The sequence below is a fragment of the Caretta caretta genome, chromosome 11, assembly GCF_965140235.1.
Source record: "Caretta caretta isolate rCarCar2 chromosome 11, rCarCar1.hap1, whole genome shotgun sequence".
Taxonomy (NCBI): Eukaryota; Metazoa; Chordata; order Testudines; family Cheloniidae; genus Caretta; species Caretta caretta.
In genome coordinates this window covers 43,951,456-43,967,358 of record NC_134216.1, presented here as the reverse complement: position 1 = coordinate 43,967,358, position 15,903 = coordinate 43,951,456, and the positions used below count along the sequence as shown (strand labels likewise).

At 41.0% G+C, this 15,903-nt stretch overlaps 2 long non-coding RNA genes across 4 annotated transcripts in view; one reads left to right on the top strand and one right to left on the bottom strand.

The window, feature by feature from the left end:
* Positions 1–12,670, top strand: part of LOC142068552 (uncharacterized) — a 340,090-nt gene extending 327,420 nt beyond the window's left edge. Inside the window, exon 4 of the long non-coding RNA XR_012664390.1 lies at positions 11,930–12,670. This is a non-coding gene — a long non-coding RNA (uncharacterized LOC142068552). The remainder of the gene's footprint in view (positions 1–11,929) is intronic.
* Positions 1–15,903, bottom strand: part of LOC125644544 (uncharacterized) — an 82,508-nt gene that overhangs the window by 32,582 nt on the left and 34,023 nt on the right. The window contains exon 3 of one of the 3 annotated variants that reach the window (XR_012664389.1): positions 2,204–2,271. The exons of the other annotated variants lie outside the window; for them this stretch is intronic. This is a non-coding gene — a long non-coding RNA (uncharacterized LOC125644544). The remainder of the gene's footprint in view (positions 1–2,203; positions 2,272–15,903) is intronic. 3 annotated transcript variants of the gene reach the window in all.

The window sequence follows — 15,903 nt, the reverse complement described above, 5'->3', positions numbered from 1 at the left end:
CAGTAATCCCTGTGAAGGACCGCAGTGAGCAGAATTTGGACTACTGTGGTTTTTTTTTAATGTATTTTAAAATAGAGCCCTATTGAAAAGTAAAAATTTGTTAAGTAATCCTGCAGGGTATCCAGTCCAATTTCAAAGGGCTTTTTTTGAAGGATGCAGATAAGTAACAATATCTTGCAAATTTATTATGTATGGATGCTCTTTTAACCAAGCACAGAACAAGACAGAGCTAGGAAAGAAACTGTCAATTTGTCAAAACCAGCCTTGTTTGAAATATATGCAATACAAACTTCAAGAATTCTTTGTGTTATGGAGGAGAATAAGTGATGAACTGGAAAGGTTAGTTCTTATTGCAGACATCACTTAAACCTGTCTTCTTTTTATAGAACCATAGGTGTAGCTAGCACTTTTACAGGCATATAAAAAGACAAGGTACTTACCCTTGTAAGTTTACAATCTATACACTTATGCTTAAGCACTTTGATGGATCGGGGCCTTAATCAGACCAAACTCACAGTAAAAATGAAACAGAAAATTGTGGGCTAGGGAGAGAGCAGTAAAGGGGAAGTGAACACTGCTCTCGGGGAAGCACCCCTTAATCACATCAGATGGCACTGTACAAAACCCATAGAAGACAGCGTTTCTACCCCAAGAAGCTTACATGCACAGTTTGACAGACAGTGACACTTGCGACACATTAGATACCAGATAACCAGAATATGGATCAAAGCAGTCCAGACATCTGTTTTCCAACAAGCTTTTGCAGATTAACAGTGCCATGCTTCCTAGAAGAAATGTGATTTTAGGTTACTGGGATGAGTTTGAATAAAGGGATAGGATGATTTTTCAGTGAAGATGGAAATGGATCCAGTTCCAAGCATAAAGCGAAGCATGAAAGGAGGCATGAAAATGAGAAGGATAAGGATACTACAGGGACCTGCCAGAATGAAGAAAACGGTAGAAAGGAATCTTTCAAACCACAGGATAGAACAAACATGAGCAGCAGCACTAAGGCTAGGTTTGCCCACTGTGGCACTCATATAAGGGTCAGATCATGGCAGTCTACTGCAAAGAGAGAACAGTCTTTCGGGGGAATATTGGCAGGGAAAATCAGGACATCTATTAGTTTTGCTTCCACCCAAAACCGAGATTTGTTCGGTCACAAAATACGTTCTAGCCACAGCCTCCAGGCAGAGACTCCATTTTCAATGAACAGTTACCCAAACAAAACTCTTCTTGCGCAAAGGTTCAAATAGAGCGACTACAAAAGGTGTGCATCCATCACTAATCTAATCCAATCCTAATTTTCTAAAAAGCAGGTGATTTGCCCATCTGGAATAAGAAAACATACTAGCCCTCCCCCAGGCTGGAGTCCAGGTATCCAAATCTAAGAACTTGTATACAGTAGAACATCAGAGTTACAAACACCAGAGTTACAAACTGACAGGTCAACCACACACCTCATTTGAAACTGGAAGTACGCAATCTGGCAGCAGTGCACTCGTGAGCACGCGCGCGTACACACACACACACACACACACACACAGAGTACAGCACTGTGTAAAATGTAAACTACTAAAAAAGGGACAGTTTACCAAAAAAAAAGATTTGACAAGGTTAGAAACTGTTTCTGTGCTTGTTTCATTTAAATTGAGCCGCATTTTTTTCTTCATAGTGAAGTTTCAAAGCTGTATGAAGTCAATGTTCAGTTGTAAACTTTTGAAAGAACAATCATAACATTATGTTCAGGGTTATGAACGTTTCAGAGTTATGAACAACCTCCATTCCTGAGATGTTTGTAACTCTGAGGTTCTATTGTATGTCCTTTTAAGCCCAATCAATTAGAGCAGGCTTATCAGTTTCCTTCTAAAATCATTATTGTAATAGGCATAAATATAACATTAACATTTTGGGAAATTATTTTATAAATCTCATTTAATTATAATCATGAAATCAAAGCTGAACAAATTTTCACCTGAATTGCAATTAACACCGCAGAAAAGCCCTCCAATCTTCTACTTTTGAGCAAAATGAATTCCTTTTTTTTACTAGGTGTGTCCAACATTTAGCACAATGGGGCCATGATGCAAGTCTGTAGGTGCTATCATAATGCAAATAAATAATGATGATGAGTAAAAGTAACTCTACATATAACCTGAACACATTTAACTTTCTCAATTATGGATAAGTGTCCAAAACCTACCTGTGACTGCTGCCTCTTAATTACTCACTCACTTGCAAGTGGAGGAATCAGGTCTACTGGAACCGCCTCTGTATATATATATTATAGAAAAGAAACCAACTTAGTTGTGTAAACAACTATGTGAACTGTACCTCATCCGGCCCAAAACAAACGTGCTATCAATCACTATGGTAAGCTCATGATGGGTATGTGTGTGAGACCTTCAAACAGAGCAGGAAGTGCATACAAAAACATTAACCAGTGTGCGAGTTCCAATCTCCAGTAAAGCCTTAGCTGCTACCGTAGCAATTCAAAGCAAATGAGTTCCCCATTAGCTGTCTCTTAACAACAGCAACAAAGTAACTTCTAGGTTTTTAAAATTAACTCACTGAAGAAAACTGTGCCCCCCTGCCAATGCCTAGGACACTGCACAGCCAGCTAGCATGGGTATAAATAGCAGTGCAGATGATAAAACAAGACTAAGAGTAGAGTGGAATGCCCATGCCTGAACCCCCAGGCTATATACCTATGTGGCTCTCTACATGCCCAGTCAGTGCTTCCCACATCCATGCTCCTGTTTTTAGCAGTGTAGTGTCCTCCTGCCTCCCCCCTACCAAATCCTGTCAGTCCGGCATGTAGCTACACACCCTGGGTGACAAGTATGTAGGCTGGGGAAATATAAGGGGATGGTGGATGCACATCTGCACGTGGCCACCAACCACTGGTCTCCCTAGGAAGAGGCAGCACAGGAGCTGTGGGAGCTATTATTGTTTCATGAATTTCCCTCATCTGCCCAGGCAATAAACCTCAGCTAAGTCCTAGCTGTTGGCTAGGGTTCAGGATTTGCCTATATGTGGGGCCCTACCAAATTCATGGCAATGAAAAATGCATCACAGACCATGAAATCTGGTCTTTTGTGTGCTTTTACCCAATATTATACAGATTTCACAGGGGAGAGCGGTGTTTCTCAAATTAGGGGTCCTGACCCAAAAGGGAGTTGCAGGGGGGTCACAAGCAGAGGTGAAAGTAAGCCAGTCCAGGCTGGTACGGTGTACTGGCAAGAGCCGGTACAGTGTACTGGATTGGCTTCCCCATGTGAGAGATTTAAAGAGCCTGGGGCTTCTGGAAGCGGCCAGAGCCCCAGGCCCTTTAAATTGCCGTCCGAGCCCCCCTGTGGAGCCCCCCGGGTAGTGGAGGCGGCTGGGCGCCCCAGGGCTCAGGCGACAATTTAAAGGGCCCAGGGCTCTGCTACAGTAGTGGCAGCTGGGAGCCCCGGGCCCTTTAAATCACCGCCAGAGCCCCGGGGTAGGGGTAGCGGCAGCGGCCGGGGGCTCCAGCAGCGATTTAAATGGCCTGGGGTGGTAGCGGCGGCTGGAGCCCCAGGCCCTTTAAATCGCTGCCCGAGCCCCGCTGCTGGTGCCCCGGTGTAGCAGCGGCAGGGCTCTGGCACTGATTTAAAGGGCCAGGGTTTCCCAGCCACCACTACCACAACAGAGCCCCAGGCCCTTTAAATCTCCACCAGAGCCCCGGTCTAGGGGCAGCAGCCAGGAGCCCCTGTGGCTCCAGCATCAGGGCCCTGGTGGCAATTTAAAGGGCCCAGGGCTCCCCTGTGGTTGTGGCAGCTGGGAGTCCCTGGCCCTTTAAATCACCGCCGGAGCCCCGGGCTGCCACTGCTACCCCAGGGGCTCCGGCAGTGGGGCTCGGATGGCGATTTAAAGGGCCTGGGGCTCCCAGATGCCACTACCACAGCCAGAGCCCCGGGCCCTTTTAGTCTTGATTTAAAGAGCCCAGGGATTTAAATGCCCTGCCTCTTCCGGTTGAGCTCACGCCTGTTCCAGTTGATGCCCCGCCCTCTGCTCAGGACTCCAGTGTACCGCTAAGTCCTTTAAGCTACTTTCACCCCTGGTCACAAGGTTATTTTAGGGGGGTCATGGTATTGCCACCTTACATCAGCGTTGCCTTCAGAGCTGGTTGGCCAAAAAGCAGAGACTGTTGGCCAGACACCCAGCTCTGAAAGCAGCATCCCACTAGCAGCAGGGCAGAAGTAAGGGTAGCAATACCATACTGTGCCATCCTTACTTCTGCGCTGCTGCTGGCGACGGCTCTGCCTTCAGAGCTGGGCTCCTGGCCAGCAGCCGCCGCTCTCCAGCTGCCCAGCTCTGAAGGCAGCGCTGCCGCCAGCAGCCGTGCAGAGGTAAGTATTGCAAACCACTCCCCCTCTCTCCCCCGAAATCCTTTTTGGATCAGGACCCCTACAATTACAACAACATGAAATTTCAGATTTAAATAATTGAAATCATGACATTTATGGATTTTTAAAATCCTCTGACTGTGAAATTGACCAAAATGGACCTTGAATTTGGTAGGGCCCTAACTATAGGGGACTGTAACTAAGACAATGGTATTCAATTCTGTATTTTTGTTTATTAAAAAACTTTGAATTATAAAGTTTGCTATAGTTATATTGTCCTTTAAAAAGTACTCGCAACAGATATTAAGTTCAAGGGGATGGTTGATTTATTACAAGGCACTTTAATACTGGTTTTCAACTCCTTTTTTTGTGTGTGTTTTAAAATTCTACATCTAGTGCCAGTCACTGCCAGCAAATAGGACACTTTCACTTTTCTTGAAAAATAACCCCCAAAACATTACTATTTGGAGTGCCTGAGATTTAAGAGTGAAAATATTTGTAACAAAAACCTTCCTGGAAATAAATCCATCAAACTAACAGTTGAAATATCCATATGAAATGACAAGATTGACAAACATCGGCATACCATAAATCTGTTCATATTCTTAAAAAAACAAAGAAATATAAATATAAATATCACTGTCTGGCCTGATGCACCTTAGATTAAAATAACAATACAATACACACTTTATTTTGTGTAGTATCTCTGAGACTTTATCTCAAAGCACTTTAGAGTTAAATATGACATAATAGGCAGAAGAGAGAAACTACAGAGAATATGCACAGGAGAAGAGAAGTGTGTTCAGCTGAGATTTGAAGTCAGATTGAGAGTCAATGAGGTAGAGAGATAAAGAAAGGCTGTTCCAGATGGCAGGAGCTGCAGAGCAGAAGGCTGTCTCAACCACCAATTAATTTAATAAAACCCGCCAGTTTCATCCAGAGTTTTGCCTTCGCCATGTTAGGAGCAAATGAACCCCAGACTTAAAATGAAACTAAGTGGTGCAAAACCACAAAAACCCAGTCCTAAGAAGTCCATGCTACACTTGCACATAGACTCCTGCATCGATACCTGGCACTCCCAGACTCCTGGGTTGAAACCCCCTGCATGCAGAATTGGGCAAGTTTCTCACAGATGTAATGGTAAGTATGTCATGAGGTTAAAACATTTGGTTTTCCTGCATCCAGTTTCTGTGAGGTGGTGAACACCTGCAAACCCCCACTGACTTCTACTGGTGATGCAGATGCTCAGCACCTGTCAGAATTTGGCCCACTTCTTTAAATCAAGCTGCCAACTGCAAGGGATAGGATCCCTTGGCTAGGCAAAGAGGGGCATGAGTTGGGGAAGCCACCCATGGTGTGTGCTTCTTGTGCAGTAGGAGTCACTGTAGTGAGGCCAAGCTGGCCACAAGACTCACCATATCATGAATCCTCCAGCCCTTTGATGACAGCAAGGATGCATAAGATATACAGAAGGCTACTTCAGCCAGTAGGTTGAAGCAACCTCCCGCTATGCAGCTACTTCTGATCATGGAAGGGAAGATTCCTCCCACTCATGTTCCTGCATGTCTGCCCCGTGCCTAGCCTGCTACTTGGACTGGGCTCTGGGGTTGTTGAAAAGCTGAACAATAGCATGGTATGAAGCTCAACACTGTTAAACCAGCATAAAACTGAAGTAACTCCACTGATCTCAATATTTATATATTAAAATGAAGGAATGCTAGGAAAGGGCATCTATCACATGCTCTAGGCACTCTTCACAGAACTTAAGAATACATCACAGATAATACCCTGAGTGCAGCAGTACAAATCACGATAACCCATCACCAGCAAGTCAGGAAACTTTAAATCTCAATTCCCCAGCTTGTCAATTTCCCCAATGTCAAAGGACTAGCAAAAAAGACAATCTTTGCATTGTACCACAAAGGTCATAAGATTCAGGCTCCTTTAGACCATGGATTGGGGTGAATTCCAAAGCTGTGAGGTCACTCCAGGGATCACCCTGCCAACAGGTTTTTCTCATATATACCAGTGAGCTTCAGCTCAGGTACCTCTGCTGATCTCAACTGCAGCAGTAGGGCACAGGGACAGAGGCAATCTCTCAGGTTAAGTAGGTCCTAAGGTATTTAGGGCTACGTAAAACCTAAAACTTTAAACGTCACACACAAACCCACAAGAAGCCAGTGCAGATGGTGGAGCACTCTGGATATGTTTGTAGTGAGAAACTCCACCTACCAAGCAGGCCACTGCATTCTGTATCAGCTTGGGGGGAGAGGGGGTTGGATGGTTTTAAAGCCTGGCCCCAAATAGAGTACATTGCAGTATCTTCAGGACCGGCTCCAGGCACCAGCAAAGCAAGCCCGTACCTGGGGCGGCACAATTCCAGGGGGGCGGCATTCCGGCCAGCCTTTTTTTTTTTTTTTTTTTTTTGGCTTGGGCAGTTGCGCTCTCAGAGCTTGGGACAGCAAATTTTTTGTTGCGGCAGCAAAAAACCTAGAGCCAGCCCTGAGTATCTTATCTTTGGGTGATGACAGTCACAACCACTTGGCCATATGTAAATGATAAAAAAACCTGGCCAGGCCATTGATTGCTACTACCGGAATCATCTAGTTCCAGCTAAGAGACCAACTGGATCGCTAGATTATGAACCTGATCAACAAATAGACACGCACACTCACAACTGAAGGGTTTTCTTGCCATGTCTTTCAAGATGTGCTCACATAAATCTGGAGTAAGACAGTGGTGAATCAGACCCTACATGCTGAATCAAAGAAGACCTAGTTTCACAAGCCATTTTAGTTCTTTGCTTAATGTCTAAAATACAATACACTAAAAATCCAGATTCGGGCTATTGGACAGATGATAATAAAAAATGCCATGTTAGATTTCCACTTATTCGATCAGTCATTAAAAAGATTTACAGTTCATACCAATATCAGATTATAAAAATTGGGGCCCTCCATAAATTAAAAGGGCTTACTCTTGTTGTCATGTAATAAGAACAGTATTATGTCATATCTGAAAAGGTCTAAGGGCCAGAAAACAAGAAGTAATGAGAAGTGATCTTAAAAGCATATAAGAAATTTTAAAAGCAGATTACTGTAGAATGTAATGAAATATTAGTTAAAAAGGTAACTTGCCAAAATAACACTAAACTAACACTTATCCCTGTAATAGCCTTCATGGCAAAATTAGTAATACACTATTTTTTATTAAAGAGAGTCTGGTATAATGACACTAAATTCCATGCAAATATTCTAGTTACTCAGGAGTAATTTATTGTAGTTTAACTGGAAATTTTTTCCCTTGGATCTTAAAAGATTTTACAGCCTCAATTTTAGCACTTTTACTCCTAATAATCAATATTGATTTTACTGTATTTTTTTAATTAATTTGTCTTGTTTTATATAGGATCCAAATCTCAATACAGTGTATAAAGTGATATATTATCTTCATTCTAAAATCTCATTCATTTAGTTAAATATTTTGGATCATCAATAGATCATTTTGCTAACATTACAAAAAGACAAAATAGAACAAAACCTTGCTTTCTGTTCATTGGGAAGTACATTGCATAGCGATTTTGTGCTATGAACAAATAGGTAGATGGCCATGGAAGGAAGAAAGAAAAAGAAAACAGGCAGGATGGTCCAGTGGCTTGCTTGTAGCTTTGAAATGCTATTATCTTTTCTCACAGATTTTTACTATAGAGCAGAATCTCTAATTCAATGCATGAGTTTCACCTGAGTCCATATCATATCCTCCTGCAGTAATCTCAGTGAGAACGGGAAAGAGGCCTCAGGAAACTGGACAAGATGTCCCCCACAGAGCTTCCACTACATGCTGACCTCAGGAAAGAGAGTTTGTGGCCTAGCAGAGGGGGCAGATGTGGCATCCTTCTCCCCTGCAGTTTAAGAAGTTGCTGGAAACTCAAACTCCAACCCAGCATATTCATGGGCATCTGTATAGGGGCTCCTCCTTTCTTCTGTTCTCCATCCTTTTTCCCTCTAAGCAGCATGATTCCCTCAGGAGCCATGACATGTTTGCCTCTCACCCCTGTGGCCAAATCTTTAACTTCGCACTCTGTCCTGGCCCCTTGAAGAAAAGTCAATACTGCTTCTCGCTGTATTAGCTATGTTGGTCTTTGAGGAGATCATGCCGTGCAGGATGACTGCTCCCCAGTTCTACCCACCCTGAGGTGCCTTTCCACAGCACCATACTCTCAGCTACATGGTGTTAGCACACAGGGTTTTCCACAGGCTCCCAGAGTGGGAGGCACATGATGCAGAGGGCCTTCTTCCAGTGCTTCTCTGGCATTCCCTCTTCTGTATTCCCTCCTTTTATCAGAACAGAGGGGAGCCCTGGTCATTTATCCCTGTGTTTCAATCAACTTTATTTAGATAAAATGTGAGATGACTTCCCTTGGAGAAAGATAACTAGGGGGCAAGTGAAATTCTGGAACACTCATGTCTACACTATGAAATTAGGTCGAATTTATAGAAGTCATTTTTTTAGGAAGCGATTTTATATGCTGTGGGTGGGAGCTACAATTACATGTCTTTCTATATTTATAGCTGTGTTTCTGAGATGCCAGGAGTTCTCCAGTAATGTGCCACATAACAGAGCTCCTTCTGCTCTAAGTGCAAGGCACATTTCTTTGACCTTGTCTTCTCTATGTGTATACATATAAATATTCCAGAACAAAACACATCACTGCAAATACCATTCTCCCAGGAAGAGGATGAGAGAGCTAACCTGTGACACATTAGTCACATTGTTTACTCCACTAATGGAAAGCGTTCAGATGCTAGGGTGATGAGTGCAATAGAAGAACCTATATAGAACAGAATAGACATGCTTTGTGATTGTTTCTCTTGACTTTTCTATACCTGGACAGTCTGCGGTTTTACTTAGATCTCCTTTTCCTTAACGCTGTGTTTATTTCACCATGTTTGGAAGTTAAAAGTTACCTTTTTGCTTCAGAATTAGTTTTGACTGATTAAAAGAATAAATCCCCGGAGCTGTCTTTTTCAATCAGGCATTGCACAAGCACTTGAACTGACTAAGTTCTGCAGAACATTGGAAACATGGTATGCCCAGGAAATGTTTGCCATCACATTAGTGATGCTATAATGGGCATCACAAATCACCTGGACATTAATAGAATGAAATCACTTACTGCTTCTGAGAGCAGCTTTATTCTCAGTTGGTGTCCTGAAGGCACCATGTGTGCAGTCTAGAGTTTCTATCACAAAGGAGAAATTTTCAAATTCCTGTTTTACTTGCTGCTGTTAGTTTAGTTAAAGTCTTTACCTATTGCTTCTGATAAGAGAATTTTGCACATAACTAGCATTGGAAAGAAAATGTCAAAATGTAACTAGTGTCACATGTTGAACTTCAAATGATCTCTGATTATCCAAAAGCAGGATGCACATGACTACTAATGACTGTCCTCTCTCTCTCACTTAACTGCAATAACCCATCAACTGCATTTCTTTAGCCTGTTATTGCTGTTTTGAAATTTGATCATCAGACACATCTGAAGACTTCTCTCAAAGCTCTGCAGATGTGTCTGTAACAGAGGCAGAGGTGCCTGTGTGCACTTCCCATTTGGCTTAGAAAAATGAATAGCTTCTGTCATCATAATCCATGTCAAACAGACAGCAGTGGTAAAATTAACTATTTCAATCAAGGAAATGGGCTGTTAACATCTTTGATTTGCTGTCAAGGAAGAATTCTGAATTGTGCCCTTGTTCCTAGACCAATTTAAATTTTTTAAAGAGATAGTTTAGGTAATGGTCCAGCAAAAGTAAAGAAAGCATATTTATACATTGTCAGGAGAAAACAGAGTTACTGTCCAGAAAATAAAATGTCTATCATCTAAGACTTAGCTTTCTGCTTTTAATTTACTTTCACTTTGTATTAATATAGTGTTTGTTACACCATGTTCAAAAAAGCATTTAGTTTCTCCAGTGTTATTCTAGCACTCAAATTGATAGCTGTAAAACAGATAAATAGTAGCTGTACTCCACTGACTCCTGCTCCATTTTTCATCTTTTGAAATAAAATCCCCAGAGTGTTTTTTTTTTTTCAGAATAAATTGGAGATAAGAAAGTTATCTTTTGATATGTATACTTCTGAACACGGCAGATTTATGGAGCATTTTTTCCAGCTAGGACTTGCACTCTGCCTTTTCAGAACATATTTAATATTAAGAAATAATCATGTAACACAAAATTAATTGACTCAATTAGAAGCTGAGGTATCTAATTCTGCCACCTTCACGCACATTGATTAGTATTTTATTCCACACGTAGGCCTATTGAAATCAACGGAATTACTTGTGAAGTAAGGTACTACTTATTATGAGTGAAAATGGCAGAATCAGGCCTTAACTCTTTTCCTCTCATCACTGAGCACAGTTCAGAAAGCTGCCCTAAAGGGCACTCAAGGATTCCCACTTTGCCAACAGTTCTACACCTCCACTTAGAGAGTTGTGGGGAGCAAGGGGTTGCAGAAGAAGTGATAGGAAGCAGGCATTGGCTAGTAAACAGTTCTACAAGGTCTGCTGCAGTCCAGGTAATTTAGAGCAGTCCTTAGGCTGCATCAATTTACACAAAGAACCATTCTGGTCACAGGCTGATGCAAGATCAAGGGAACAGAAAGTTGGCTCAGAGACAAGTCTGCCCTCAGCTTTCCTGTCACAGCTGAGAATTAAACCCATTTTATTTAACTATGTTATCACGTTCATTAATTTCAAACATTACAAAGAGATGATATTTTGGTATATGGTTCTACTTTGTGGTATGACACATAGGAATGTACTAAACATTTTCAACTCAAGGAAACCTGATTACATTTTGACCTGAAATAACATCAGCTTAATGATTCTCAGTATGTTGCTGCATATTATCCCTGTTTTCCTGTTCCAGGCAGACCTTTTGAAAACAATGCAATCTACAGCAAGACAAAATGGTGGAGCAAACTGCAAGAAATGGGAAAAAAGTTTTTAAAAGCAAATGAACTAAACCTCTATATTTATAACTTGAAAGCCCATGCTCCTGCTCCCCTTCATACTGAAGTTCACAGTAGATGCTTACTTCATTCATCTATATAGTCCAGCATGTTTTTCATGCAATGCAATCCATTAGACATCTAGCAAAGGCATTCATCAGACAGATTGATAAGACAAAAAATAGTGAACTAAACTGATAGTGTACTGCAAACAACATAATAAAAAGAAGGAAGCTAGATTAGTAAAAAAAGTTAATTTCCCATAGACTTGCCAAACTCAATTCTTAGTGATCCACTATGACTTTAAAAATGGCATCTATGCTATACTATAATGGTATCTATCTAGTCTGTAGGACATTCCATCTTCCATAAAATTTTAGACTGAATGAAGTTGCATTGCTATTAACTTGGGGCTCATTAATCCTACAAGTTGTTGAGCAGAATTGGGCCATAGACTTTATAACAGTAAAATTACTGTGCATAAGGGCCTACTCCAGATCCAACTGACGTCAGTGACAAAACTCTCATTGTTTTCATGGGAACAGGTCCTCCTTTGGTGACCACAGCAGGAGCAGTGCATCAACCCTCCTTCTCTGCAGCATAAAGACTTACCAGACCCTTATGCACCAGGCAATCCAAGGAACAAGCAGCAGTTCCCAGGGTTGGTCTTATATGTGGCTGGTGTACGAGAAGCCCATTGTGAAGCTATTCTATAGAGGATGAGACCTGCCACAGCACTCCTGCTAAGAACCTACACTCTCCAGCAAGCAGGTCCCTCGGGTAGAGAATGCAGCGAAGAAATTATTGCAACCCTGGCTTCTTCTTCTAAGTTCACCCCAGTGATCTCCACAGCCTTATGCACCCCCCAATACCCTTTCTCCCTTACCTATTCTAACCCTTTCCCCATAAGGGCACGTTGAAAATGTAGTCAGGTTAGTAACATGGGATGTCAGGGCCTTGGTCTTTTGATCACCAGAAGTGATTCCACTTAACTATCCAATTTATCGAGGTAATTAGATAATGGTGCTAGAGCTACTCAGATGCATTGCTATCATAATCTGATTCTTTGGATTCCAGTCCTCTTGTGTTCGAAGTTTGAATAAAGGAGACTCTTCAATAATTTGTTGCTGAGAATGTGCCTTAATTATGTATCTAACACCACTCTTGCGAAGGAATGAGTCAGGAGAAAGAAAGAACATGACTAGTCAGAGATTCAGAGAGGACAGGAACATAGATTCATAGGATGAAGTTCTGGTCCTATTGAAGTAATTGGGAACTTTGCTGTTGACCTCATTGGGGCCAGAATTTTACCCATAGTGCTTGGAGTTGGAAAGAGCCTTGCATCATTTTCAACAAACATAAGAAATGCCCATTCAGTATGTCTGTCTGTCTATATATATTAATATTATAAAGTGGATGGACTCAATTATTTTCACAAAATAAAAGTAGCAAAGGGAAGTTTATTGGTATGGTTAATTAATACAGCTGGGTGACTTTTTTGACAAATTGTATTTGGAGGGCTGGAATTTTTTTAAAACATGTTGAAACTTTTTCATTACAAATATTTTGTGTAGGAAAAGTCAAAACGTTTTGTTTTGACTTTTCAGGATGGCATTTCAATTGCAGACAGTTTTTAAAATGGAGGGGGATGGAAAACACTCACAGTGACAAAATCAAAATGAAAATCTTGATTTTGTTTTGTTTTGTTTTGTTTGTTTCAAATCAATTCCTCATGTTTTGGTTGATTCAAAATGACAGGTTTCAGAGGAACAGCCGTGTTAGTCTGTATTCGCAAAAAGAAAAGGAGTACTTGTGGCACCTTAGAGACTAACCAATTTATTTGAGCATGAGCTTTCGTGAGCTACAGCTCACTGTAGCTCACGAAAGCTCATGCTCAAATAAATTGGTTAGTCTCTAAGGTGCCACAAGTACTCCTTTTCTTTTTGATTCAAAATGAAATTTTGTGATTTTTTTTCACTGTGAGGAAAATTTTTGAAACTTTTGTGTTTCAGTTTGAATTGAACTGGAATTTTTTTCAGGTGTTTCAGTTTGGCCTCCATTATTCACTTCCGCTCTTTTAATGAATAGCCTGCATTTGATGTCTCGTGTCGTCTCATAAGGAATATGGCCACTGAAATATTCTTAGCATAGATCTGGTGCCACCAGATGAGACTGGTGATAACTAGAGATGGGGCCAAACAAGAACTTTGTATCTAACCCCCTCCATCTTTCTGTTGTATGTGGTACGGGGGTAAGAGGGGTTGAGGAAACTGTAGAAGAGCTCTGATCTGTTAGGACCAGAGCGAACATTTGGGAAAGAGAAGAAAGGGATTGTGGATTAAGGCTTTGTCTAGAAACCATGCAAAATTGATCAGCTTTGCTCACAGTCCTGCAAACATGCATGTGAGTGCCCCCATTGAGTTCAATAGAACTACTCATGTGACTAGAGTGTTCTCCCTTCCTGTACAGAATCAGGATCTTAGTATGGTTCTACCTCAAACTAGGTAAAACTTGTCATCTTTAGTTTTTCCCTGAGCTTTTCAGGCTCCTTTTATACCCCAAATTCTAAATTCAAAGTCATGTGAACTGAATTGCCCTCCCTTCAAAAAAACAAGAGCTCACCAAAACCTTTGTGGAATAAACCCACTGAAGCTACTAATGACTTTCATTTTCTGATGCTCACCCAGTAGAAAAAGAATGCATAATCCTTTCCTCTTAAAGGAAATGAAGAGCTCCATCCTCAGTGTGTGGGAGCTGAGGGGAGAGCTAATTACTTTTTCCATGCCAAGAAAGAAAGGACATGTGGCCAGAAAGAAATGTGAATTCTATTGACTCCATGACCTCTGTGTATATGTGAGTCTGGCTTGTAACTAACTACACTGGAACTGGTGAGACGTTTACAGTGTGTGTGTGGCATGGGTCTCAAAGGCAAAAAAGAATGACATGCAGCTAGAGGAATATAGCATAAATAATGTGTCCATGAAGCAGTCCGTTTATTTGTATGGACAGGCCTTTGTTTGGCCCATGAATTCACTAATCCAGTTGGGTATCAGAATATTTTAATTTTTGCCAGTTTTGAGTTTGGTCTTACTGTTGTAAGATGCCCATGTACTGAGGTGATGGATGCTAGTTAGAAATCTGTGTATAAATAAAGAGAAATTAACAAAACATTGTTGCTCTTACTGCTATTGGTCTGAAAAATCACCTAAGAAACGTCAAGTCCCCAGCCTTCCTATTTTTACCCACTTGTAACTGGCATTACTAAATTATTTTTTGCCCTGTGATTTGATTCACATTATAGGATCCAGGCCCCTGGAATATACTCATGCAAAACTCCAACTGCTCTGAATGGGAGTTTTGAGTGAGTAAGTTATTGACAGATTGGAAAAGAACTCTGAACACCCGACTCCCAGTCCTAGATTTCCTTTTCTGCATGCTGTCTCTATACGGTTAGCATCCTTGTATTCACTCTGTAATTGAAACTGCAGTGTCTCCATCAGTCTGGCAGTGGGAGATAGGGAATAGGACATGTTTCTTAATTAGTTCTTTGGTGGCAGTTCTCTTTTTCCCTTCTGATATTTTTCAGGATCAAGGATCTTTTTTAATAGAAAAAGATGCTTTTCAGTCACCCCCTTTTCTTGTTTCACGACCAGGAAATGCTAGTTTAATTATTTTTATTCATTGCTTATCGGTTTACTATAGCTAAAAATTAAAGACAGGTATTGCCATATAGGGATGCGCTCTACACAAGAAAGAATATACATATAGGGAAAAATCATTATAAACCAAATTCCACTCATCAGCATTCACAATAATATAATACAAAATAAAAGAGAAAGTGCATGTGCCCATATGAGAGAGAGAGAGAGAACATGAGGTAAAATATAATTGAATAAAACCAAAAAATGTATTATTTTATAGAAGGACTAAATTCATTCAAAAATGTACACATAAACCCCAGGCACCAACATCTACTTTATTCATGAAAGATCACTGCAGAAATTCCCATAAAATTGACAATAAAGGGGATGTGATGTTAAGTCAGTATATTATTATTAGAGCGTTTTTTTAAAAGACCCATGTGTCTGGGAAGCCTAAGGAAGAGCCACTCCAGTCGTGTCCTTTACAAGGCTGTCCTCACATTCTGCAGTAGAAGTCCCACATCAAAAAGGTTCTTAACAGCATCAGCATTCTGAACGAAGAATTAAACCCCATGATGAAGCAACTTCAACTTAACTGGAAACAAAATAGCAGCCTCAATATTTATGTAACATAATTTAGTTCTCATTACTGAACATTTTCTTCTGTTACAAAAAATAGCAGGGGAAAAAATCATTTTTTCTCTTATCAATGTAAAGGTACGTTTCCACTGTTGCAGCCTGTAAAATCCTCTCACTCCTTATCATTGAAAGAAGGATTAACTGTTAGGGTGACTGTTGAAGTTGTTGAACAAGGGTCTAGATTCAAAGTGTGCAGCCTCACAGGGATACAATAACACTTACTCCGTAGATAAGACAAG